This window comes from Ceratotherium simum, chromosome 33 (genome assembly GCF_057802395.1).
Source record: "Ceratotherium simum simum isolate JZ-2026a chromosome 33, ASM5780239v1, whole genome shotgun sequence".
In the NCBI taxonomy this organism is placed as follows: Eukaryota; Metazoa; Chordata; class Mammalia; order Perissodactyla; family Rhinocerotidae; genus Ceratotherium; species Ceratotherium simum.
This window is the reverse complement of record NC_141932.1, coordinates 23,644,268-23,669,085: the sequence shown is the minus strand read 5'-3', so window position 1 is coordinate 23,669,085 and position 24,818 is coordinate 23,644,268. Positions and strand designations below refer to the sequence as shown.

Here is a 24,818-nt window from a genome sequence, read left to right as displayed (position 1 = left end):
GGTGGCTAAAAAACAGCTGCTGCATATGCCTGAACACCACGATTCCCCTCCAGTCAACAACTTCTGAACTCGCATCACCTCTGTTCACCTTGGTCAGCCGTTTCATGTCCGCACATGCTTCTCACCATCTACTAATTGTATTTACAATGGAACCTTGAGACTTTTCCTGCTCGTCATTTCATTAAAAATGTTGTAATGAGTTTTGAGAGCATAAATTTTTCCCATATAAAAATAAGGTGAAAATGCATCAAGAACTATATACACTCCATGAAGTTTGGGTATTAAAAACCAAAGAGGCATTTTACTGGGGAAAAATGTTAACCTGGATGACATTCTTTGCAGTGGCACCTGGCCCATAAGCCCTCAATAAATGTTAGTTGTTGTTATTACTGGTGGGGTGTTTGTTAAACTCTGTAACACCTCTCTTCCCCTAAACCAACAGTGCCCCAAACTAACAGTGGCTAATAAAAGAGCCGTTCAGAAAATGTTGAGTGAATTAGGAGGAAGCTCAGGGTAGTGATTGAATTGACAGCATTTAATAGCCCTGGAATTAGACAGACCTAAATTCTAATCCCACTTCTGCCACCTTTCAACAGTATGTTCTTGAACACATCATTTAACGTATCTGAGCCTCAGTTAATTTCCTAGTAAGGAGAGGATTAACTCAAAGGGTACTGAGTCTGTAAGGATAGGCCAGGTTATGCTGCTGTAACAAATAACCCTAATATCTCAGTGGCCTTAAAAGACTCCAGATTTATTTCTCGTTAATACCCCATATTCTTCATAGATTGGTGGTGGTCTCTGCTCTACGTCATCCTGCTTCAGGGGCCCAGGTTCCACCACCTGGAACAGGTTCACTCATGCGATAAGGAGAGGATGGGGAATTGTGTATCAGCTCTCAGATGATCCCACGTGGAACTGACCCGCATTGCTTCTGCTCACATTTCATTGGCCAGGGCAGATCTTATGGCCAGAGTTAACTTCAGAGTGGTGGGGAGGTGAGGTTCTACTCTGTTCTTGCAAGATGAATCAGAACTAATGCAATTGCTGTGAGGTTTGAATAAGATAAATTGTGTGAAGCAGTTAGCACTGTGTCACAGTGAAGGGAGGAAACGTAAGTGCTATTTTGTTACGGTTGACAACGATGACAGGAGAATAGATGGTTATTCCTTTCGTCCTGCAAATTGCAGTGGGGGTTGGAGGATGAGCTCGGTGACTGAGGTGCTGGCCTGGGTTCCAGTGTCTGTTCCGCTCTTTGCTAACCCTGTTATTAAAGAGTGGTTATAGTAGTGAGCTCCTGGGGACATGGGGATTTGATGTTCCTGCATGGGAGGGATCAGGCCAGAGCCTGTGTTGTACATAATCAGTAGTGGGTTGTTACTGTTATTGTCACCAACATTGTTTCATTAGCTGGCCCTGAAATACCCTACATAGAGTAAACTTAAACTTAAAATTACGTAGCCACGTCTCTCCTGCTTCTTTCCCCCTACACCCCATTCACTCCCCCCATACCCTACAGGGTTTGATGTCATTTCTTATGAATCATTTATTTCCAAATAATTAGCGATTTTTAAACACCTTTATTGAGGTATAACTTTTTGCACCTGGCTTCTGTCCCTTAGCATAATATTTTTTTTTTTTTTAAGATTTTATTTATTTATTTATTTTTCCCCCCAAAGCCCCAGCAGATTGTTGTATGTCATAGCTGCACATCCTTCTAGTTGCTGTATGTGGGATGCGGCCTCAGCATGGCCAGAGAAGCGGTGCGTCGGTGTGCGCCCGGGATCCGAACCCGGGCGGCCAGCAGCGGAGCGCGCGCACTTAACCGCTAAGCCACGGGGCCGGCCCCCAAGCATAACATTTTTGAGGTTCTCCATGTTGTATCATGTATCAGTAGTTCATTCCTTTTTATGGCTGAATAATATTCTGTTGTATGGGTATACTGCATTTTGTGTGTCTGTTCCTCAGTTGATGACTATTTGGATTGTTTCCAGTGTTGGGCTATTATGAGTAATGCTGTTATGAATATTCGTGTACAAGTCTTTGTGTGTACATATGTTTTCATTTCTACTTAGGGGTGGAATTGCTGGTCATTTGTTAACTCCGTGTTTATCTTTTTAAGAAACTGCCAAATTGTTTTCCAAAGTGACCACACTATTTTACATTCCCACTAGCAATGTATTGAGGATTCTAGTTTTTCCATATTCTCACCAATGCTTGTTATTATAGCCATCCTAGTGGATGTGCAGTGGTATCTCATTGTGGTTTTGATTCACATTTCTCATGACTAATGATGTTGATCATATTTTTATGTGCTTATTGGCCGTATGTATATCTTGTTTGGTAAAATGTCTCTTTGAATCTTTTGCTCATTTCTTAATCTTCTTATTGAGTTGTAAGAATTTTTTATATGTTCTGGATAACAGTCACTCATTAGATATTATAATTTGCAGATATTTTCTCCCAGTCTGTGACTTGTCTTTTCATTTTCTTTTTTTTTTTTCTGCCTCCGTCCTGCCTTCCTCTCATTTTCTTAACGATGTCTTTTGAGGTGCACAAGTTTTTAATTTTGATGAAGTCTACTTTATCAATTTGTTCTTTTATGAAACCTGCTTTTGGTGTCATGTCTAAGAACTCTTTACCTAATCCAGCATTGCAAAGATTTTTCTCATGTTTTCTGTTCAAAGTTTGATACTTTTAGCTGTTACCTTTAGGTCTGTAATCCATTTTAACATCATTTTTGTGCATTATGTGAGGTGAGGGTCTAAATTTATCTTTTTGCGTGTGACTATACAATTGTCCCAGCACTATTTGTTGAAAAAACACCATATTACCACATTGAATGGTGTTAGAACTTTTGTTAAAAATCAGTTGACTGTTCATGTAAGGATGTATTTCTGGACTCACTTCTGATCCTTTGATCTAAATGTCTATCCTATTGCCAATACCACACTATCTTAATTATTATAACTATTGTTTTATAGTTAGTTGAGAAGTTGGGAAGCATAAGTCCTTACTTTGTTCCTTTTCAAAATTATTTTGGCTATGATGGGTCCTTTGCATTTGCTTGTGAGTTTTAGGATCATCTTGTCAATTTCTGCACAAAAGCCTACTAGGATTTGATAGAGTTATGTTGCATCTATACATCAGTTTGATGAGAATTGCTGTATTTACAATAGTCTTCCAGTCTATGAACATGGAATGCTGCTCCATTTATTTAGATTTTCTTTCATTTCTCTCATCAGGTTTGTTTTGTACTTTTCAGTGCACAAGTCTTGACACTTTTTTGTTAAGTTTATTCCTATGTATTTTATTCTTTTTGATGCTATCATGAATGGAATTGTTTTCTTAATTTCATTTTTTGATTGTCATTGTCAGTATATAGAAATATGATTAATTTTTATGTCAATGTTTATCTCCTATGACCCTTTTATATCAATGTTTGTATCCTGTGACCTTGCAGAATTCATTTATAGTTCTAGTAGTGTGTGTGTGTGTGTATGCATGTGTATGTGTTCCTTAAGGTTTTCTATATACAAGATCATATTATCTACAAATAGAGACAGTTATATTTTTCCCTTTCCAATCTGACTGCGTTTAACTTTAAAAGTTTTTTCCCCTTACTGAATTCATGAGAGCCTGTAGTACAGTGCGGAATAGAAATGGTGACAGTGGACACCCTTGCCTTGTTCCCAATCTTAGAGGGAAAGTGTTTAGTTTTCTCCGTTAAGTATGATGTTAGACGTAGGTTTTTTTTGTAGGTGCCCTTTATCCAGTTGAGTAAGTTTCCTTCTACTCTTAGTTTGTTGAGAGGTTTTTGTTTGGTTGGTTTTTTTTCAATGAATGGGTATTGGATTTTGTCAAATGCTTTTGCTGTGTGAGTTGAGATTATCATGTACTTTTCATTTGTTATTCTATTAATATGATATATTATTGATTTACAGATGTTAAACCAACCTTGCATTCTGGGATAAATCCCTGTTGGTCGTGTTGCTGGATTCAGTTGCTAATATTTGTTGAGGATTTTTGTGTGTATGTTCGTGAGTGATGATGACATATAGTTGGTTTGTTTTTTATGATGTCTTTATCTGGGTATGATATCAGGGTAATACTGGCTTCATAGCATGAGTTGGAAAGTATCCCTGCCTCCTATATATATCTAGAGTGTGTGTGAGGAAGATTAGCCCTGAGCTAACATCTGTTGCCAATCCTCCTGTTTTTGCTGAGAAAGATTGGCCCTGGGCTAACATCCGTGCCCATCTTCCTCTACTTGATATGGGACGCCACCACGGCATGGCTTGACAAGCGGTGCGTCGATCTGCGCCCAGGATCTGAACCTGCGAACCTCTGGCCGCTGAAGTGGAGCATGCAAACTTAACCACTACGCCACCGGGCCGGCCCCTTTCCTGTATATTTTTTTAAAGATTTGTGAAGGATTGGTATTATTTCTTCTGTAAGCCTTTCATAGAATTCACCAGTGAAGCCATCTGGGGCTGGGCTTTTTTTTTGTGGGAAGATTTTAAATTACTAGTTCATTGTCTTATTAGATCTATTCAGATTCTTTTTTCTTTTTGAGTCACTGTTGTTCGTTTTTTTCCTTCTAGGAATTTGTCCACTTCATCTAAGTTGACCATTTTGTTGGCATGAAAGTTGTTCATAGTATTCCCTTACACTCCTTTTAATTTCTGTAAGGTGGGATATTTTTTCATTCCTTATAATTTCTATCTTTTCTCTCTCTCTTTTTTCTTTTTGGTTAGTCTGGCTAAAGGATTTTGTTGATCTTTTCAACAAAGATCAACAGTCTTTTAGTTTAATAGACTTTTCTGTATTGTCGGTTTTCCATTTCATTGATTTCTTTTTTTTAAATTGAGGTATAATTGACATAGAACATTATATGTTTTAGGTGTGCAACATAATGATTTGATATTTGTACATATTGCAAAATAATCACCACCATAAGTCTAGTTAATATTCATCACCGTACATAATTACAGATTTTTTTCTTCTGACGAGATCTTGTAAGATTTACTCTCTGAGCAACTTTCAAAAATGCAATACAGTATTGGTAACTATAGTCACCATGCTGTACATTACATCCCCATGACTTATTTATTTTCTAACTGGAAGTTTGTACCTTTTGACCACCTTCACCCATTTCACCCATCTCCCACCCCCTACCTCTGGCAACCACTGACTTGTTTTCTGTATCTGTGACTTTGGTTGGTTTTTTAGATTCCACATATAAGTGAGATCATATGGTATTAGTCTTTCTCTGTCTGACTTACTTCACTTAGCATAGTGCCCTTGAGGTCCATCCATTTTGTTGCAAATGGCAAGATTTCATTCTTTTTTGTGGCTGAATAATATTCCATTCTATGTATATACACACACACCATATTTTCTTTATCTGTTCATCCGTTGATTGACGCTTAGATTGTTTCCGTATCTTGCCCAGTGTAAATAATGCTGCGGTGAACATGGGGGTGCATATATCTTTTTGAGTTTGTATTTTTGTTTTCTTTGGATGGATACCCAGAAGTGGAATTGCTGGATGGTAAGGTAGTTCTATTTTTAATTTTTCAGGAAACTTCCATACTGTCAATTTCATTGAGCTCTGCTCTGTCCTTTAATATTTTTTCTTTCTGCTTGTTTTGCATTTAGTTTACTTTTCTATTTCTAGTTTCTTCAGGTGAAAGCTTAAGTTATTGATTTGAAATCTTTCTTCTTTTCTCATGTAAGCAATTAAAGCTGTAAATTTTCTTCTAAATACTGCTTTAACTGCATCCCATAAATGTTGTGTTTTTGCTTCATTCAGTTCAAAATATTTTCTAATTTCCCGTATGATTTCTTCTTCGACTTATGAGTTATTTAAAAATATCTTGTTTAATCCAAATATTTATGAGAGTTACCAAATTTATTTCTGTTGTTGATTTTTAATTTAATTTCATTGTAATGGGATAACATTCTTTGTATCATTTCAATTATTTAAAAAATGTCTTTTACATTTTATTTTGAAATAATTTGTCTCACAAGAAATTACAAAAATACTATAGGTAGGACAAATGGATATCTACATGCAAAAGAATGAAGTTGGATCCTTACCTCACACCATATACAAAAATTACCTCAAAGTAGATGATAGACCTAAATGTAAGAGCTAAAACTATGAAACTCTCAGAAGAAAACATAGGAGTATGTCTTTGTGACCCTGGGTTAGGTTATGGTTTCTTAGATATGACATCAAAAGTATAAGCAACAAAAGAAAAAAAAGAGATTGGGCTTCACCAAAATAAAAATTTTTTGTGATTCAAAGGATAGCATCAAGAATGTAAAAAGACAACCCGTAGAATGAGAGAAGATATTTACAAATCATATGTCTTGTAAGAGACTTGTGTCTAGAATTCACAAAGAACTCTTACAACTTGACAATATAAAAATAAATAACTCAATTTAAAAATGGGCAAAGAGTTTGAATGGATAATTTTTCCCCTAAAGATATATGAATAGTCTATAAGCACATGAAAAGATGCTCAGTCATTTGTAGTCATTAGGGTAATTCTAATCAAAACTACAAGGAGAGGGGCTGGTCCCGTGGCTTAGCGGTTAAGTGCACGCACTCCGCTGCTGGTGGCCCGGGTTCGGATCCCGGGCACGCACCGACGCACCGCTTCTCTGGCCATGCTGAGGCCGCGTCCCACATACAGCAACTAGAAGGATGTGTAGCTATGACATACAACTGTCTACTGGGGCTTTGGGGGGAAAATAAATAAATAAATAAATAAAAACGGCAAAGGAATTAAAAAAAAAAAAAAACTACAAGGAGATTGCACTTAAATAGGATGGCTGTAACTAAAAAGGTGGACCTAACAGGTGTTGTCAGGGATGTAGGGAAATTGGAACCCTCACATGTGGCTGGTGGGATTGTAAAATGGTGTAGCCATTTTGGAAAAGAGTTTGACAGTTCCTCGAAAGTTACACAGAGTTACCATTATGACCCAACAATTCCACTTCTAGGTATATACCTAAGAGAAACACAAACATATGTCCACACAATAGCTAGTACACAAATGTTCATAGTAGCGTTATTCATAATAGCCAAAAAGTGGAAACTCAGATGTCCATTAACTGATGATAGGATAAACAAAATTCAGTATATACACACAGTAATGTGTAATTCTGCCATAGAAGAGAATGAATTACTGATATATACCACAACATGGATGAACCTTGAGAACAATATGATAAATGCAGGAAACCAGACACAAAAGACCACATATTGTATGATTCCATTGATAGGAAATGTTCACCGTAAGTGAGTCTCTATATAGACAGAAAGTAGATTAGTGTTTGCCTAGGGCTGGGGATGCTGTGAGGGGGGAATGGGAAGTGACTGCTTTTATCAATTTATTTTTGGGGTGATGAAAATTTTCTAAGCTTAGGTTGAGGTGATGGTTGCACAACTCTGTGAATATACTAAAACCATTGAATTGTCCACTTTATAAGCATGAATTTTATCCATTCACGTTTGATCTGTTTATTGATATGTTTGGGTTAACATCTGCCATTTGTTTTCTTTTTCCCTCTATTCCTCCTTTACTGCCTTTTTTCTGATAAGTACATATTTTCTAGTGTTTCCTCTTAATTCCTTGGGTTTTTAAAAACTCTTTCTTTAGCCAGCCCTGATGGCCTCGTGGTTAAAGTTCAGCGGGCCGGCCCCGTGGCGTAGCAGTTAAGTACGTGCGCTCTGCTACTGGCTGCCTGGGTTCAGTTCCCGGGTGCAGAACCACACCACTCATCTGTCAGTAGCCATGCTGTGGCTGCAATTCACATAAAAGAACTAGAAGGACCTACAGCTAGAATATACAACTATGTACTGGGGCTTTGGGGAGGAAAAAAAAGAGAGAGGAAGATTGGCAACAGATGTTAGCTCAGAGCAACTATTTCCCATCGAAAAAACCCACAAACTCTTTCTCTTGTTATTTTCTTAGTAGGTCTCTAGGGATTACAGCATGCATCTTAATTTATCATGATCTATTTCAGATTAATACTAAAATTTAGTTCCAGTTAAATATAGAAACTTGGCTCTACTATAGCTCCATTTCCTCCTCCCTCTTTTGTGTTATTATTGCCATGTATATTTTTATATGTTACAAGCCCCTTGGTACAGTTTTATAATTGTTTTGTGAGCTCTTATGAAATCTTACATCTTTTAAATCAGTCGAGAGAAGAAAAGAAAAATATATATTCATGTAGGCTTTTATATTTACTATGTATTTGCCTTTTCTGGTGTTATTTTTTCTTGTCAGTTGGAGCTGCCATATGGCATCTTTTCCGTTCAGCCTAAAGGACTTCCTATAGTATTTCTTGCAAATCCAATCTGGAAGCAGTGAATTCTCTCCATCTTTGTTTATCTGGGAATGTCTTTATTTCACCTGGATTTTTGAAGGATAGTTTTGCTGGATAGAGAATTCTTGTTGGACAGGTTTTGTTTTTCTTTTGGCATTTTGAATATGTTATCCTGATGCCTGTTGGCCTCCGTTGTCCTTGGTGGGGAATGAGCTCTTGATTGCGTTGATGCCTCCTGTGCATGTGAACTTTCCTCTTCCTACTTGAAAGGTTTTCTCCCTGTCTTTGTCTTCCAGCATTCGACCATGTTGTGTCTAGGTGTGAATCTCTTTTTATTTATCTTCTGTGGACTTCTTGGACGTGTAGACTAATGTTTTTCATCAAATCTGGGATGTTTTTGACCATTACTTATTCAGGTTTTTTTTTTTTTTCCTGCGCTTTTCTCTCTCCTCCTCTTCTGGACTTTATTATGCTCATGTTGATATCCCACATTCTCTGACAACCTGTTTATTTTTCTTCTTTTTTTCTGTTTCAGATTTGGGTAAAGTTTGGATAAAGTTGTTGATCCATCTTTAAGCTCACTGGTTCTTTCTTCTGCCATTTCATATCTGCTGTTGAGTGCCTCTAGTGAATTTTTCATTTCGGTTATTATAATTTTCAACTTCAGGATTTCTTTTTTTAAAAAATTTCTATTTCTTTATTATCTCTACTTTAATTCTTTAAACATGATTTCCCTTAGTTTGTGAACATATTTATAGTAGCAATTTGAGGTCTTTGTCTACTAAGTCCAACTTCCGGGCCTTCTTGAAGACAGTTTCTGTTAACTGCTTCTTTTCCTGAGTATGGGTCACACTTGACTACTTCGTAGTTTGTCACATTTTTTTAACTTTTTTTCTTCTTTTTTTGTGAGAAAGATCAGCCCTGAGCTAACATACATGCCAATCCTCCTCTTTTTGCTGAGGAAGATCGGCCCTGAGTTAACATCTATTGCCAATCCTCCTCCTTTTTTTCCCTTTTTCTCCCCAAAGCTCCAGTAGATAGTTGTATGTCATAGTTGCATATCCTTCTAGTTGCTGTATGTGGGACACAGCCTCAGCATGGCCGGACAAGCGGTGCGTCGGTGTGCGCCCAGGATCCGAACCCGGGCCGCCAGTAGCGGAGCGTGCGCACTTAACTGCCAAGCCACGGGGCCAGCCCCCACATTTTTTTTTTTTTTGTCCTTAAAAACTGCACATTTTAGGGCCGGCCCCGTGGTGTAGCAGTTAAGTACGTGTGCTCTGCTACTGGCGGCCTGGGTTTGGATCCCGGGCGCGTACCAACGCACCGCTTGTCAGGCCATGCTGTGGCAGCATCCCATGTAAAGTAGAGGAAGATGGGCACAGATGTTAGCTCAGGGCCAGTCTTCCTCAGCAAAAAAGAGGAGGATTGGCATGGATGTTTGCTCAGGGCTGATCTTCCTCACAAAAAAACAAAACAAAAACAAAAAACACTGCACATTTTAGATCTTGTATTGTAGCAACTCTGGATTCTGATCCTTCCCTCCAGGCCATTGTTGTTACTATTTTGCTTTTTAAGCTGTTTTATTTGTTTAATGACTTTCCTGGGCTAATTCTTTGGAGTCTTTCTCTCCTGTGGTGTGGAGACCGGAGACTGATGTCTCTGCTGTTTTCTTTTAAAAAAATTCTTGTTTTAATTTCGAGCATAAGTTACTGGGGTTGCCCTTGGTTCAGCATGGTGTAGTGATCAGCTGGTGGTTGACCAGAGGTTGTGCTGAAGCTCCTGCAGCCAGTGAGGCTTCTACCTTTGTCAGTGGATCTTTGTGTGGGATGGGGAATATTTTCAAAGTTCAAGCAGTTTATACATCCGCCCCAGCTATTGCTTTCTGCCTGGCCGTCTGGTGTCTCCTTTGCAGTCTCAAGGCCTCATGTTCAGCCAGGGAGGTGTGGGTAGCCAGGGCCCTCTCTCTAGTCTCTCCGGAGCTTGCGTGGTGCAGCCTTGTGTATACATACATTCTTCCAGACCAGGAAGGATGCATGGCTGCTTACCAAGGCCCAGGATGGCTGTCTCACTCTCTGGGTCTTCCTGTTGAATTTCTGGCTAGACCGCGGGTCTGTGGCTTGCTCCAACAGATTGTAACCACAGGCTAGCCGTGACATTGGTCTCTCCCATTTGTTTGCCACTGAGACTGCTGCTGCTTCACCAAGGCCCAGGGACGTGGTGTTTTTCCTTGCGCTACTCTGGGTCAAGTCAGCCCCCTCCAGCAGCGAAGTTTTCATGGCTTGCTCTGTGCTTTGGTGGAGTACAGCACTGAAGGAGCATGTGATGGAGGCATGTGACGAGTGTGGAATGGGAACAACCTCAGTTAAGTGCCGCGTGCTTCCACTGTTCTTCCACGAAGTTTAGCAGTTTTTCTGGAATAAATGCTTCTCAGGTTGTTGTCTGCCTTGGTTGATTTCTAGAGTCCTCAACTGGTCATGTATCACGGTTTTGTCCGGTTTCATTGCTGATTTTCGGGAGAAAGAATTTTCTGAGCTCATTTCGCCTTTTCCGGAGGCCTGGTTGGCACTTTTGACTGTTGGTTTCCTCTTTAACTTAAGACACACCCAGAAGTATTTACAAATTTCAAATATGTAACCCCAGCTGCACGGTTCTGATCCATTGGGGAATGTTTTAAGTTGTTTTTTGTTTCTTACAGTCTATTCTTTATTATTATGAACAATTGCAGACCTATAGAAGTAGAGCATATATTATCTAGTCCTGACCAGTCTTCTCTCCTTTATATTCTGACTTTGCCTGCCCCCCTACCCATTATTTTGAAGCAAATATTCTACATCATATCCTTTCACCCACAAATATTTCAGGATATAGTTCCAGAAGGAGAAGGTCTCATTTTAAAAACATAATCACAATACCGTTATTACAGCTAAAACAATTAATAGTAATTTCTTAATATCCTCGGATAGACTTTGAAAAATAAGATGCCCAGTCCAGTGAAGTCAGACTGTCTGGGGTGAGGTCTGAGCGTCAGGGTCTGTTAAACTCCCAGGTAGTCATGACAGGTGGCCGAGGTGGAGAACCCCTGAGTTAGATTTCTCTGTATCCTTTTCCAAAATTGTTCTTCATTTCTAGTTTAAATGCATTAGAGTCAGAGTATTGTGATAGGAAAAATTCTCTTTTGGGGAATTTATAATTTTTTTTTCTTTTCCTAACATAGGATGAGTTTTTGTGAATATTCAATGGATATTTTTTAAAGACTGAATCTCATCTGTTTTCTGGTGAGAGTTTTATATAAACCTTTAAAACCAAGTTGCTAGTTTGTGTTATTCAAATTCTCTCTAGCCTTATTTTTGGCCAACTTTATCTGTTACTCTCCTGAAAGAAGTCTGTGTGTGTGTGTGTCCCACAGTGATTATGATTTTGTCAGTTCTTATATTTTTAAATGTTTTAAACATTTAGATTCATATTTTCTCCCTAACTTTTTGCCATGGAAAGTTGAGGAACACAGCAGCAGGCTGTCTTCTCCCCCTCCCCCATCCCCTGTGCCTGCATTTCCGAATCCTTAATTGTAGTTGGAATGTTTTCTGATGTCATGTCATCGGATGTGTTGGGTGACATTGAATGCCATTTCAGTCCTTCTGTAATAGGCCCCGTCCCTTGAAGGTTCGTGTTAGGGACCCAGTCTGTGCCTATGCCTTCAGTGCATCTGGATGCTGCCACCTCCTGCCCCCCTCAGAAGCACCTGCCAAGTTTCCTTCTCTTGCGGGGGCGCCCTTTGGGGAAATGGGCACGTGGGAATCAGCAAGCTGTGACTTGACACCTGGTCTCTCGTGGCCCAGGTGTGTGCTGGGCTAGCTCTCCACCCTCTGTTGGTACCATTTGGTCTAGACACAGTCCCGCATTCCCCTGCTGGGTGATCCATGGCTCACTGTTCTTCCCGAAATAAGTGCTAATTGGTTTTCAGTTCCACTTGGATTTCGATGCTGCCCACTGCAGCCCTGGTCCTGAAACACTGATCTGTTAGAAGAAAGGTTCCCAGGAGGAGGAACCAGCGTTGCAGGGAGCTGGCAGGCTTTGCCCATCCCAGCTTACCACAGTGGCCGTGGGCCTCTGCCAGTCACATGTGCCACCTGCTCTGGCTCAGCGAGGGATGCTTTGCAGCGACTTGCTCATGATGGCAAGGACAGGTTGGGACAGAGCTCCCTTTCCTCCGTGTGTGGAGCGCGACGGGGCCTTGGTTCGTGGGGGCTGGAGGAATGTCATCTGACCAGCTTGGCGTGGTGGGTTGTGGACTCCTGATCTGGGATCCTGGAGCGTTCCTGTGTCTTGTGCACAACTCCTGCCAGAAGCCCACCTCCCCCTGCGTTACCCATCTGGGGCCGGCTCTGTTCTCCAGTCTGCTGCGGGAGGGAGGGAGGGGCTGGATCTCATCGTGCCAGCCATCTGGGGTGGGGAGGTGATTTTGATCCTCCTCCACGCTCCTCTAGTGTTTTCTTCTGCTCAGAATACCGTCCAGGATTGTCCCGCGTCTGTGCCACCTCCAGAGGCCTGCACCTGTGTATCTGTTCTCTTTCGTTCTCCACACCTGCCCAGACACTGGGGGAGGGGAAGGCAGATGCAGTCGAGAACAGGGGCATGTGGAGGGCTCAGGACTTTTCTAGACCCAGGTTGGGGGGCGGAGCAGTTCCCACAAGGCTGGAGGACCAGGACAGTGGTTAGAAGTGCGGCCTCCCAAGGTACACAGACCCAGCACTTCCACCGCTGCTGGGGAGTGTGGTGCAGGTGACCGCACCCCTCTGGGCCTCAGGTTCCCCTTCACACTGTTAGTGCTGGGGCTGCTGTAACCAAGTACTGCAAATTGGGTGGCTTAAACAGCGGAAATGTGTTGTCCCTCAGTTCTAGAGGCTAGAAGTGTGAGATCAAGGTGTCAGTGAGGCTGATTGCTTCTGAGGCCCCTGAGGAACAATCTGTTCCGAGCCTCACTCCTAGCTTCTGTGGTTTGCTGGCGATCTGTGGCGGTCCTTGGCTTGTTGGAGCAGCACCCGAGTCTCTGCCTTCCTCTTCACATGGCATTCTCCCTGTGCATGTATCTATAGCCAAATTTCCCCTTCTTATAAGGGCAACAATCATATTGGATTAGGGGCCCACCCTATTCCAGTATAACCTCATTCTGACTTCACTAATTACATCTCGACAACCCTGTCTCCAAGTCAGGTCACATTCTGAGGTACTGAAGGTTGAGACTTCACCACCTGAATTTTGCAGGGGGACATTATTCAACCCGTGACAGAAAAATATAGCACTGATAATACTCCCCATGCACTAGGGTTATTAATTCACACCAGAAAGCACTTAGCTCCGTTCCTGTCACGTGGTCATTGCTCAGTAGATGTTAGTCAGTCTTGTTAATGGGCTCTGATGAGCTCATCTCTCAGTGGGACTATTGCAGTAGCCTCCTGTTGGCTCACTGTTTCTCTTCTTGACCCCTCCATTCCCTTCTCCAAAAAGGGAGAAGGAAGTCACGTCATACCCCACGTGTAAACCCTTTAGTGGTTTCCCGTTTCTAGCAGCCAGGATCTCAGGGTCACAAGTAACAGAAAACCCAACCCAAACTGGCTGAAGGAAATTGAGAAATTATTGTCTTAACATAGCTGAAGTCCAGGGGTAATCTGCTTTAAATGCAGCTTGATCCAGGGCTCGAATAGTGTTATTACCAATGCTGAGTTTTTCTCCTTGATCTCTCGTTGGTTCCTCTGAGCTGTTTTTACCCATAACACTTCTGCCACCAAATGTGTGGATTTTTGCCTCATACCAACCAATTCTCCAACTTTCCAGACACTAACTGAGTGTCTTACAATTCAATTCTGATACTGACTACTCGGAGTTGGCACAGACCCCACAGGTTAAGGGCTCAGTCCCACAGGACTGCCCCCACTTCAGACACCAGTCAGAAGTCCCAGCTTGTCACCTGTACTTCTGACCAACTGGCTATAAATTGAGGATTCCAGTGACCCCCTCCTCAGGTTTGATAATTTGCTAGAATGGCTCACAGAACTCAGGAAAACACTTTACTTACATTTACCGGTTTTTTATACAGGATGCAACTCAGGAACAGCCAGATGGAGGAGATGCACAGGGCAAGATATGGGGAGAGAGGCACACGACCTCTCCAGGCGTGTCACCCTCCCACCACCTCCACGTGTTCACCAACATGGAAGCTCTCCAAACCTCTTGTTTAGGGGTTTTTATGGAGATTTCCTTGTGCAGGCATGATCCAACGTTAGCCATTGGTAATTAACTCAGTCTCCAGCCCCTCTCCCCTCCTGTAGGTCGAGGGGTGGGGCTGACGGTTCCAACCCTTTAATCATGCCTGGGTCCCACATCCTGAAGCTCTCTAAGGGCCTCCCAGCCAAAAGTCACTTTATTAGCATAAACTCAGGTATGGTTGAAGGGGCTTGTTGTGAATAACATGCGATGTCCTATCACCCCCGTCATTCAGGAAATTCCACGGGTTTTAGAAGCTCTGTGTCAGCAGCCGGGGACAAAGAGCAAATATATATTTATCACAGTTCCAGTCTTGAATTGGTTGTTCTCTGATAATTGTAAGATCATTGCAACAGCTCTAGCCTCAAATTATAAGGCTCAAGGCCAGTGGAAAAAGAGGGAGAGAGCCCTTTTTTTTTTCTGTGGGAACTTCTACAAAAGTTGTGAAGTTCACTGTGAGCCAACTTAGGTCACGTGTGCAAGTATTACCATCGCTGTGACCAGGGGAAGACAGGATGCTTTGAAGGGCTTTGTTAGGCCTGGGTCAGGGCCGGAGCCCCATAAACATCTCCTGGCCTGAAAGTGGGGGCCATCTGGGCTCCAAGTGAAAATAAGGTGCTTTGTGGGAAAAGAGACAGTGGATGCCAGAGGCGAACAAATAACAGTTACCTACTGCTATACTCCTGAACTTAACATTCAAAAATCCTTCTCTTGCCCTACAGAGTGCCCCATGATGCAGCTCCTGCCAGCCTCGCTCACTGCACACCAGCCTGTATTTCATTTTCTCAAATAAGCCAAGCTCTTTTACTACTCAGGGCCTTTGTATGTGCTCTTCCCTGTCCTTGAAATGCTTTTCCTGATAGTTGTTCTCCTAGTCTTCTTCTTATCCCTCAAATCGCAGCTTAAATATCAGCTCTTCCCAGAGGCCCTCCCGGAGCATCTTGAATCTAAACCAGGCCCCCTGTTATTCTCGCTTGGCAAAGCTTCAGAGCACTTATCACAATATTTAATTATACGTTGGGTTTCCCTTCACATGTTTAATGTCTGTCTTCCCCACTGGGCTGTAAGTCCCAGGCAGTCAAGCCCAGGCCTGTATTTATTTCCTCCCGTTGCATCACCAGTACATACTAGGTGCTTAAAGGAAAAAAAAACATCTTTATTAAATGAATGTGCTTGAAGTGGAATGGTTTGCTCATTTAAAATTATGGTTAGCCTGTCATTGAACTGGAGCAGGAAAAAACCACTGGCCGGAAGTTTTAAAAACCCTGGCAGGGAAATTTCAAAGTGAAAGTTTTAGTGGTAGGTTAAATGAAATGCATGCTTTAGCCCTATTTTTTATAGGCCTGTTGGTATTAATGATGCCCTAAGTGACCTTACTTTTGGAGTCTTGGGGCCAGTTGAGATGGCACATCTCCTAACAATAAAAACTTCACCATGTTAACTAGAGACGCATGATTTTTTTTTTTTAATTTTATTTATTTATTTTTCCCCCAAAGCCCCAGCAGATAGTTGTATGTCATAGCTGCACATCCTTCTAGTTGCTGTATGTGGGACTCGGCCTCAGCATGGCCGGAGAAGCAGGGCGTCGGTGCGCGCCCGGGATCCGAACCCGGGCCGCCAGCAGCGGAGCACGCACACTTAACCGCTAAGCCACGGGGCCGGCCCCTAGAGACGAATGATTAACACGCATGTTTAAGTAGCCTGTTAGTCTCTTGTATCTAAGGAGGCTGGGGAGTGGGAAGCTGAGGTCCAGCGTTTTAACACTTGGTTGTTCAAGTACCTCCAAGATCTGTCCCATGCCACCGACCCCGTCTGGAGCTCTGCCATCCATCAAGCATCCTGCAGGCGGAAACCTTTTCCCAGGTCACTTTCTTCTCTCCTAAAGCCGCAGTCAGCCACTGAGTGCAGAGTGGAAAGGTCATCAAACTAGTATGACAGCCTGCAGGAGGCAGGGGTGGGGACACTTGAGGATGTGGAGGTGCATCTCATGGAAGAGTTAGCCTCGGCAGTCAACGGGTAAAGCAGAAATGCTGTAGTGTCAGATCACCTAATTTAACCTTCTGTTTGGGTAGTGGATGAATGTAGGTTTGGCCACTGTCACAGACCCAGAAGAGCAGTGGGGTAAACGAGAGAGCAGTTGATTTCCCTCTCAAGAAACAGTTTGAGAGTGAGCAGCCTAGGGCTGACGAGGCTGCTCCACAGTCTTGGGGACCCAGGCTCCTGCCATATTGTTGCTCCCCGTTCCTGGCATGTTGCGCTCATCTGCATGGTCCGTGGTGACTCCCGCCATCACCGTGTGTGCATTCTGGCCCATGGGAGGGAGGGGTCTATGGATTGGCCTCTTGTGGTTATTTCATGTAAGTTGAATAATGCAATGTGTGGCTTTTTGTGACTGGCTTCTTTCACTTAGCATAACGTTTTCAAGGTTCATCCATGTTGTAGCATGTGTTGGTCCTTCATTCCTTTCTGTGGCTGAATAATATTCCATTGCATGGGTATACCACATTTTGTGTATCCATTCGCCAATTGATGGACCTTTGGGTTGTTTCCACTTTTTGGCTATTATGCATAATGGTGCTGTACACATTTTTGTGTGAACATATTTTTCAGTTGCTGGGTCACGTGATAACTATGTTTAACTTTTTGAAGAACAGGGCAGAGGTTCTTAACATTTGTGTGCCGTGGACCTTTTGACATTTACTTCTCAGTCTTAGTTTTAAATTCGTAAAACATATGAGATTACAAAGTAAACTAATTGTGTTGAAATACAGTTTGAAATATGAAGATAACAAATATGTGATATGGTATGGCAAAACTCAGTGACAGGTCTCATAACTATATAATTTCAAAGTACTAAAGGGCATAAATGCTATTTTGAGATGTTTGCGAGAACTGTAATGTGATTTAAAAAATACCTGCGATTTCTATTGGTGACAGATTCACAGTTGTGGTGAAAACTACTGTGTTTGCCTACGTTCATAATTGAAGGAAATGCTGGATTTCAGTTAGAGGTTAGTGAAAATAAAGAGGTAATTTTCTCCCCTCTAAATTAGTGGAGCTCCTGAATTCTATCACACTTCAGAGGGGTGACCCAGAAGTCATACACACCTCTTCCACTCCCATCTCATTGGGCTGAACTTAGTCACGTGACCACACCTGCCTGCAAGGGAGGCTGGGAAATGTAGTCTTCATTCAAGTCAGCCATGTGCAGGGCTGCAATGTAAGAGTTCAGTTATTAAAGGAAAAAGATGAGAATGGGAATTGGGGGACAACAAGAAGTGAATATAACACTACACCCTGTATAGCCAATTTCTCACCCAGGTTCAGAACACGTGTTCTTCCTTCTGATAAGCACCTGCCAGAGAGGTTGGGTTGCCTTTAGATGCCATGTTGCATGAAAGATGTGTGTCTTGGAACGCTGGGATGCTGCTCAGAGTGGTGAGCTGCTCCCTGATGAAGAACTGAGCCTGCCTGTGGGAATAGCATATGCTCAACTTGCATCTCACGTCCATACCAGAGCTAATGCTCGTGAAGTGGAATGCTGGACATCTGTTCTATTTAAATTGTGTCCTTTTTTGGGGGGACGGTGAGGGGGTCAGGTGCATCATTGAATACATGTGAGGTAAACATTTGATGCAGCCTCTTTGTGCTTTTTTACCATGCCGTAAGATGTGTGGTTGGCTTCTCACATGACTGGATGTGACGTTATATTGGAATGCTTGATTCTAAGTGTCAGAACTCATCTTAGATCACCTAAGGCAGATGATCTGTTGGTTTGGAAGCCGAGAAGGTCAGCACCAGAGAGAGCTGGCAGCTGTGGCCTCGGGTAGGGAATCACAAGACAGGTATGGCCCATTGGCAAAGTCACCTCGCCATTGTCTTGATTGTTGGGGCTGAAACGCAATGATGCTGATCCTGGTAAAGATAACATCTCGTCTTGATTGAGCGCTTACTGTGTGCCTGGCAGTGTTCGTGGATGAACTCATTTTACAACAACCTTATGGGATGGACCCTGCTGTGTCCCCATTTTCCTGATGTGCAGGAGTTCACTGACCCCACCCCCCCAAGATCATATGTGTATTTATTTGTGTCAGAGGTGGGATTTGAACACAGGATCCAGTTCTGGCCTTGCTCTTAGTTAATGTTACTGTCGTGGGCTGGCCCCGTGGCTTAGCGGTTAAGTGCGTGCGCTCCGCTGCTGGCGGCCTGGGTTCGGACCCCGGGCGCGCACCGACGCACCGCTTCTCCGGCCATGCTGAGGCCGTGTCCCACATACAGCAACTGGAAGGATGTGCAGCTATGACATACAACTATCTATGGGGGCTTTGGGGGAAAATAAATAAATAAATAAAATCTTTAAAAAAAAAAAAATATGGGCCGGCTCCGTGGCTTAGCGGTTAAGTGCGTGCGCTCTGATGCTGGCGGCCCGGGTTCGGATCCCGGGCACGCCCCAAGGCACCACTTCTCCGTCCAACGTGAGGCCGAGACCCACGTACAGCAACTAGAAGGATGTGAACCTATGACATACAACTATCTACTGGGGCTTTGGGGGGGGAAAAATGAATAAATAAAATCTTAAAAAAAAAAAGAAAAAAATGTTACTGTCGTGAGAGTGGAAGGTGAATGCAGGAGTAGAAGGCTTAAAATTCTGGACAGAGGAGTTTGTGTTTACTTTATGCTTTCGTTTCCTCAGTATTTATTTTTAATGCTGACTTTTGGGTTTCCGCGATTGCACCATCACAGACACCCCTCCTCTATTCTAGAACCCGGTGGTGCATGGCCCCTTCCTCAGCTCCACCATTTAAATGCTCAAGTGACTCTGCTGGTCTCTTTGCCTCCTCGATTCTAGGCCAGCCCTTCACTTTGGTTTCAGTGTTAAGAGCCCATGTTTTGCTGTGCTAGTTTTATTTATTTATTTTTTTGTGAGGAAGACCGGCCCTGAGCTAACATCTATTGCCAATCCTCCTCCTCTTTTTTTTTCCCTTTTTCTCCCCAAAGCCCCAGTAGATAGTTGTATGTTATAGTTGCACATCGTTCTAGTTGCTGTATGTGGGACGCGGCCTCAGCATGGCCGGAGAAGCAGTGCGTCGGTGTGCGCCCGGGGTCCGAACCCAGGCCGCCAGCAGTGGAGCGCGCGCACTTAACCGCTAAGCCACGGGGCCGGCCCCTGCTGTCCTAGTTTTAAACGTGAATTTTTAAACAGTAGTTGATTTGTTACTCAGCGAATGTTGAAGTACCCACCAGGAGCAGATCTGGGCCACCAGACCCAGGTGCATCATTAAGCAAGTCCCTCCCCTCATGGAATTGACAGTCTGGAGGGGAGGCAAGAGATTCAGACACTCAGCAAATAACTTCACGAGCATCGATTGCCTCTGTGATAAACTGCGTCAAGGAAAAATACGAGGAGCTGGGAGAGCATATTGGCGTGTGGAACGTGGGGCCTGATGTGGGGTCGGGGGCAGGGAGTGAGGAGGTGAGGGGGCTTGCACGTGCCTAAAGCTGAATGGTGGCGAGAGAGCAGCTTCTGGGTGGAGGGGAAGCAGACCACCTCTGGGGGAATGGAAAGCTCTAGACACAGGCCATAACCCCCGCTCTCACTGGACTCGGAGGAGACTGCCTTAGATTGAAGCTCTACCACCTGCTAGCAAGTCACGCAGGCCACCCAGGCTCAGTTTTCTCATCTGTCAAATGGGAGCGACATTGCTCATGGTGCCCACTTCGTAGGTAGCTGTGAGGATTCAATAAGTTACAGCACCTAAGACGTTTAGAATAGCTCCTGGCATGTAGCAAGGGCGCTATGGGTATTAGCAAGTAATTAAAACTTGTGTGTTGTGGGACTTAAAAGAGCTGATAGAAAATCAAAGAACCCAGCCGATGGGCCAGCCCCGTGGCTTAGCGGTTAAGCGCACACGCTCTGATGCTGGCGGCCTGGGGTTCGGATCCCGGGCGCACACCGACACACTGCTTCTCCGGCCATGCTGAGGCCACATCCCACATACAGCAACTAGAGGGATGTGCAGCTGTGACACACAACTATCTACTGGGGCTTTGGGGGAAAAAATAAACAAATAAAATCTTAAAAAAAAAAAAAACCCAGCCGAGAGCCAGAATCTAGATTGGGAAAGTGTTCAGCAGGGGTTGCCAGACATGGGGACTTGGTGTGGGGGTTGGGGTGCAGCCACTGGACCCCACCTCCAGGAGGCATTCAGAGATGTGTGGGGTGGTTTGGTCTCACAGTGAACGGGAGGTGCTCCTACAGGAGTTTAGGGCCTGGGGGCCAAGGATGCTAAAAGTCCTACAATGCAGAGGATTGGACTAGTAACAGAGGATTGTTCCACCCACAGTGCCAGCAGTCACCACCTGGGGAGACCTGTCCCCTGATGTATCTCCTTGGCTCTCCCGCCTGCTCTCTGTCTCCTGTTGGTGTTCCCTCCCCAGGTGGGAAGATGGCTGCTCTTGCAGATGCAGGCTGCCCCCAAATGCCCTGACCACCGACTCCTCCTAAAATGTTGAAAAGCTGCCCCTGCCCTGTAGCTCTTGGAAGCACTGCTGACTCATTTGGCAGAAAGTGTGAAACCTGGTAAGTAGTCAAGGTGTATCAGTCAGAGCTCTGGAGTTGCAAGCAACAGAAACCAGCTTGGCCACCTGCAGTGAAAGTAAAACTGGGGTCAGGCAGCTCTGGGGCATCCCTAGGTGGGTGTTCAGGGCTGTGCCGGGGGTGGAGGAGGCAGTGGAGGGTAGCAGAGAAGGCCTCTGACTCTGTAGGTGGCCTCCTGGGCATGAGTCCCAACCTCACTAAGTTTCCCAGCCTTTCTGGGCCTCAGTTTGTCAGCCGCAAGACAGGGATAAGACGGGAGGGTTGCTGTGAGGATTCGGTAAGTTGTGTGATACTTGAGATGTTTAGAGCAGTGCCTAGTACAGAGTATATGGCTAGATAAGTATTAGTCACTATTTTTATTTTATTGCTGTTGTTATTATCATTATCATTATTTTTATCTGCAGCTTGAAATTCAGATTTCTGAGGAAGAGCAGCTGATTGGCCTAGGTTAGACCATGTGGGTGGGTGGGGTCCTGTGATCGGTCCATGCCCCCCCCCCCCCCCCAGCCAGGAGGAATGGGGAGGAATGGTTGTCCCTAGGAGAAATGGGCTGCTGTCACCAGAAGTTGGGACAGAGACACCAGGCAGCCCCAGGCCCCAGAGGTCCTCCATGCTCAGGAATTTGACCCAGTAAATGTTTGTCATTTGCCTGTTTTGTGCCATGGCCTGTGCTGAGCACAGAGGACACAGTAGAGACAATGATTCGCAAGGTCCCTTCCTGACAGGTCTTAAAGTTCAGAGGGAAACAGCTGGAGAATGAGGATTCTGGTTAAGACCAAGTGCCTAGAACAATGCCCGGCCCTCAGGAGGTCAGTAAATATTTGTTGCATGAAGAAACACACAGGGAAATGCAAGAGGCTTATGGGAACACTCAGGCAAAGCATCTACTCTTTGGTCCCACTGGTTATTTTAGAAGAAGCTCATGTTTGCACCTGTAGCCTCCAGGGCGAGGTGCAGAGCGATGTCCCCCTGCCGGTCCTTGCACACAGTAGGTGTTTAATGCCAGCTGAACGATCTCATAGGTGCACAGCCCTGCAGCCCTGTGTGACAGCTGGGGACAGACCCAGAGTTGGGGAGCTGGCTGCGTTCTCCAATGAACAGGATGTGCAGACGTGGCTCCAGGATGCATCTCTGTGGAATGCAATTGCTGGTACAAATGAGCTTCCTCCTGTCACAAGGCATCTATTATGTGGACAGTTGATGACGCGCTGGGGGACTGGGCGGGCTCACAGGGGAATTTCATAGCCACAGTTATGTTTCAGGCTTCCCTTCGGAGAAGGGCTTTTCCCCATGAATGTCTCTTAGTAAGAAAGATAATAATAGCCAGCACTTTCCAGGTGCCTGACATTGTGTGGAAGGATTCACCCATGGAATCCTCAGAACTGCCCGTGAGGCCAGTTACTAATATATTATCCCCATGGTGCTGAGGCTCAGAGAGGTAAAGTAACTTGCCTGTTGGGTGCACAGCAAGTGAGGAAGATAGTTGAGATTCTGGCCATGGGGTTGGGCTCTTAACCCCATACACAGCTTCCTTTTTCTCTTTAGTATTAACTTTAAAACAATATTTTATTTTATTAGTTTTTTTATTTTATTGAGGTCATAATAGTGTATAACATTGTGAAATTTCAGTTGTACATTATTATTTGTCAGTCGCCATACATATGTGCCCTTTTACCCCTTATGTCCACCCTCCAACACCTTCCCCTCTGGTAACACTAATCTGTTCTCTTTGTCCATGTGTCTATCTTCCACATGTGAGTGAAATCATGCAGTGTTTGTCTTTCTCTGTTCGGCTTGTTTTGCTTAATATAATACCCTCAAGGTCCATCCATGTTGTTGCATATGGAACGATTTTGTTTTTTTTTTCTGGCTGAGTAGTATTCCATTGTATATACTTACCACATCTTCCTTATCCATTCATCAGTCGATGGGCGCTTGGGTTGCTTCCACGTCTTGGCTATTGTGAATAATGCTGCAGTGAACATAGGGGTGCATAAATCTCTTTGAATTATAAAACAATATTTTATTAATTTGCACATGGTACATTATTTACAAATGGAGAAGTCAACTTTGTTCCCATCCCTGAACCCTCCACAGAAGCAGCCACTGTGACCTGTCACCTTTCAGAAATTCTCTGTGTGTATACAACACGTACATAGACATGGTGGCCATGCTCTACAGCAAGGGCGGCAGACCACAACCTACGGGCCACAGTTGGCCCGCTGCCTGTTTTTGTGTGGCCCAGGAGCTAAGAATGGTTTTTACATTTTTTAATGGTTGAAAAAAAATCAAAAGAATATTTCCTGATGTATAAAATTATATGAACTTTGGGTTTCAGTGTCTGTGAATAAAGTGTTATTGCAGCACAGCCATGCTCGTTCACTTGCGTGTTGTCTGTGGCTGCTTTCAGACTGCAATGGCAGGGCTGAGGGGTTGCGACAGAGACCGCATTTGAAATATATGCTCTCTGGCCCTCTACAGAAGAAGATGGCTCATCCCTGCACTACCCTTTCCTTCAGCAGTATGTCCTAGAGCACTTGTCTTGCGCAGTGACTGTTCCCTTCCCCCTTTCCCATTCATTTATTTCATGAAAACAGGCAGAGCCTGGCTGTAAGCTGCGGGCCAAGCCCAGGTGTGTGGCTGGAGGTGGGCCGGTTGCTGCCTCCACTCACACACCGGAAGCCTTTCTCGGGCACCAGCTGCATGGCAGGCGTCTGGCTGGCAGCCAGATCAGGTCTAGGCCTGCCCTCGGGAATCCACAAGCTGGTGGGGGAGTCGGACATTTTCAGGCCGTCCCATGGATGGGTGTATTCAGGTCTGCGCCCACAGTCCTTCTCTGAGCCTCTGCCCATTACTCCTGCTTTGTTTTTATTTGTGACACTTTTTGAAAAGTAGGTCATGCATTTCTGTGCTTCAGAAGTCAATTCTGTGTGCATGCCTCTGTGTGTGTGTGTGTGTGTGTGTGTGTGTACATACACACTGAGAGGTCTCTCTCTGCTACCCCTTTTCCTGCCCACCTTGTTCCTCCACCCCTTAATTAATCATTTGTATTAGTTTCTTGCATATCCTTCTTAGTTTTCTCTGTGCAAATACAAATATCTATTTTTATCTTCCCCTCCTTTCTTATACAAAATATAGCCTGCTCCACACCCTGTCCTGCCCTTGGCTTTTTTTACTTAATAGCACATCCTGGAGATCTCTCTTGATCCAACTGAACCCTGAAGGATGAGTAGGTGTTAACTAGGGGAAGGAGAAAGGTGTGTATTGGGGCAGGGGGAGCATGAGGAAGAGCATTCTCGGCAGAGGGAACAGCATGAACAGCATGTGTTGAGATCCTGGGGCGTGTGGCTTCCTCCAGAGCAGAGGGAAGGCCTGTGAGGCTAAAGCAAGGGAGGGAGGGGCCTGCTGCTCTGGCTGCAAGAGCCTGATGGTAAAGGGAGGGACCTTGGCCTTGATTCTGGGAGCACCAGGGTGTGGAGTTCTGCTCTGTTTCCTTCCATGCCCTGTTTTTCTCTATGGCCAAGTACACGTGGCCTTCATCACACGTGGCCAAGGAGAGGCCAAGAAGGTCCTTGAGAGCCGATTATTGACTGGTTAATAATGAAAGAAAGTT

General features: G+C 44.0%; 1 protein-coding gene across 11 annotated transcripts in view; it reads left to right on the top strand.

The window, feature by feature from the left end:
* The window catches only part of SIPA1L3 (signal induced proliferation associated 1 like 3), a 238,611-nt gene that overhangs the window by 33,370 nt on the left and 180,423 nt on the right, over nt 1-24,818 (top strand). The window lies entirely within an intron of this gene.